General features: G+C 53.9%; 1 long non-coding RNA gene across 1 annotated transcript; it reads left to right on the top strand.

Moving 5' to 3' along the window:
- LOC115949148 lies at positions 1 to 3,162 on the top strand. The gene is made up of 3 exons (XR_004082762.1): positions 1 to 32; positions 1,406 to 1,526; positions 3,066 to 3,162. It is a non-coding gene; the product is annotated as an uncharacterized LOC115949148 (long non-coding RNA).
- The last annotated feature ends 1 nt before the right edge of the window (position 3,163 follows it).

The following is a 3,163-nucleotide window of genomic DNA, read 5'->3' as shown; positions in this document are numbered from 1 at the left end:
GGGAGGAGCCTGATGGGATTTGGGAGCAGCAGGTGGGAGAGGGGATGGGGGGTTTGGGGTGCTGGGCCCCGAAAATTGGGAATTATTGATCCTTCCCCCCCTTATGTTCCTCCCACTCCCTGCTCATTCCCAAGGGAAAAAACTAAACTGACACTGGAAAGGGGGTCACGGGTGCCTAAATCCTCTTGGAAAATGTTTAGGGTCCTGGGCAGCAGGACAGCAGGTGGGAGAGGGGCCGGGGTTTGGGGTGCTGGGCCCCAAATTGGGAATTATTTTTCCTTCCCTCCTTGTTTTCTTCCCCATCTCTCCCATCCCTCCTGTGGGAATCTGAGTGAATTCCCAAGGAAAACCCCCAAAACTGAGGCTGGAAAGGGCATTGTGGGTGCCTAAATCCCCTTAGCAGCTTTTTGGGGTTCGGGGCACCAGGAGAGCAGGTGGGAGCAGGTCTGGATATGGGGCTCCAAGGGGGAATTTGGGGAAATTCTCCCAGTTGGGAATAATTGGTCACCCCCTTATGTTCCTCCCACTCTGTCCTGTCCCTGCTCATTCCCAAGAAAAATCCCCAAAATTCAGACTGGAAAGGGGGTCGAGAGTGCCTAAATCCTCTTGGAAGATTTTTGGGGTCCTGGGTACCAGGACAGCAGGTGGGAGAGGTTGTGGATTTTGGGGTTCTGGCCCCGAAAATTGGGAATTATTTGTCCTCCCCTGTGTTCCTCACACTCCATCCCATCCCTGCTATGGGATTCTGAGCTCATTCCCAAGGAAAAAACCCAAAATTGAGGTTGGAAAGGGCGTCACGGGTGCCTAAATCCCCTTGGCAGCTTTTTGGGGCACCCAAAACCCTTTTGGGGATCTCCAGCACCCAAATTCCCTCGGGAGCTTTTGGGGGTCCTCAGCCCCAAAATCCCCTCTGGGGGTCCCGGGAACCACAAACCCCTCAGCATCTTTAGGGGGTCCCCAGCACACAAATCCCCTCGGCAGCTTTTTAGGGTTTTCAGGCCCCATAATCTCCTTTCGGGGTGCCCAAATCCCCTCGGGGGTCCCCAGCACCCAAAACCCTTTCAGAGCTTTTGGGGATCCCCAGCACCAAAATCCCCTCGGCAGCTTTTTAGGGTTCCCAGGCCCCAAAATCTCCTGTTTGGGGTTCTGGGTGCCCAAATCCCCTCTGGGGATCCCCAGCACCCAAAACCCTTTCAGAGCTTTTGGGGATCCCCAGCACCAAAATCCCCTCGGCAGCTTTTTAGGGTTCCCAGGCCCCAAAATCTCCTGTTTGGGGTTCTGGGTGCCCAAATCCCCTCTGGGGATCCCCAGCACCCAAAACCCTTTGAGAGCTTTTGGGGGCACCCAAAACCCTTTTAGGGCTTTTGGGGTGCCCAGATCCCCTCGGCAGCTCCGTGTCCCCCAGGTGACCGTGCGGGTGAAGCTGGAGGACCCCGGGGACGGGGAGGACCCCGGAGCTCTGGGGGTCCCCCCGAGCCCCCCATCGGAGCCCCCCAAGGAGGAGGAGGAGGAGCCGCGGGATGGAGGTACCGGGGTGGGGGCAGGAGAACCCCAAACACCCCAAAAACGGGGTGGGGGTGGAGCTGAGGGGTGGTGGGACCCCAGAAATTATCTCAGCAGACCCAAAAATCATCTCCTGGGGAGCAGAATTATCTCAGTGGAGCCCAAAACCCCAAATCCTGGGGTGAAAAACCCCAAATCCTGGGGTGAAAAACCCCAAATCCCAGGGTGAGAAACAACCCCAGTGGAGCCCAAACCCAAATCCTTGGGTCAAAACCCCAAATCCTGGGATCAAAAACCATCTCAGTGGACCAGAAACCCAAATCCCAAATCCTGGAGCCCAAATCTCAAATCCTGGGGTGAAAAACCCAAATCCTGTGGTCAAAAACCATCTCAGTGGACCAAAAAACCCAAATCCCAAATCCTGGGGTTAAAAACCCAAATATTGAGGTCAAAAACCAAAATCCTGGGGTGAAGAACAACCTCAGTGGACCAAAACCCCAAATCCCAAATCCTGGAGTCAAAAACCACCTCAATGGAGCAAAAAGCCAAATCGTGGGGTTAAAACCCCAAAATCTGGCATCAAAAGCCATCTCAATAGACCAAAAAGCCAAATTCCGAATTCTGGGTCAAAACCCCAAATCCTGGGGTCAAAAATCACCTCAATGGACCAGAAACCCAAATCCCAAATCCTGGGGTCAAAAATAACCTCAGTGGAACAAAACCCCAAATCCTGGAGTCAAAATCCAAATCTTGGGGTCAAAATCCATCTCAATGGACCAAAAAGCCAAATTCTGGGTCATACCCCGAAATCCCTTGGTCAAAAACCCATCTCCTTGGCCTTCAACCATCTCAACGTGCTCCAAACCATCTCCTTGGCCTCCAAAACCATCTCCTTGGGCTCCAAACCATCTCCATGAGCTCCAAACCATCTCCATGAGCTCCAAACCTTCTCCTTAGGTCAAAACCATCTTGGGTCAAAAACCAAGATGGGTCAGCTCAAGGGGTCAACTCCTTTGAGTCAAAAACCATTTTGGGCTCCAAACCATCTCCTTGGCCTCCAAAACCATGTCCTTGGGCTCCAAACCATCTCCACGAGCTCCAAACCATCTCCATGTGCTCCAAACCATCTCCTTGGGCTCCAAACCTTGTCATTGGGTCAAAACCATCTTGGGTCAAAAACCAAGATGGGTAAACTCAAGGGGTCAACTCATTTGAGTCAAAAACCACTTTGAATTCCAAACCATCTCCATGTGCTCCAAACCATCTCCTTGGCCTCCAGAACCATGTCCTTGGGCTCCAAACCATCTCAATGGGCTCCAAACCATCTCAATGGGCTCCAAACCATCTCCTTGGGCTCCAAACCATCTCCATGAGCTCCAAACCATCTCCAGGGGCTCCAAACCATCTCTTTGGGTCCGACCCGCCCTGATTGCAGTTCCGATGACCCCATGGGTGGATCTGGGGGCTCAGGGTGGGATCTGGACTCTCCCCACCCACACACAGCGGCCAGAGCTGGACATTCCCCATCAGGAACCACCACGGATGTTCTCCTCCCCTTGCAGATCCCACCACGACCCCGGAGCTGCCCGTTCCCCACGCCCAGAACCCGCAGAGACACCAACCCCATGGAGGCTCCCCCAGACCCGCCGTGAGTGCCCCC

This window comes from Geospiza fortis, unplaced genomic scaffold, assembly GCF_000277835.1.
Source record: "Geospiza fortis unplaced genomic scaffold, GeoFor_1.0 scaffold958, whole genome shotgun sequence".
Taxonomy (NCBI): domain Eukaryota; kingdom Metazoa; phylum Chordata; class Aves; order Passeriformes; family Thraupidae; genus Geospiza; species Geospiza fortis.
This window is presented reverse-complemented; position numbering and strand designations above follow the sequence as displayed.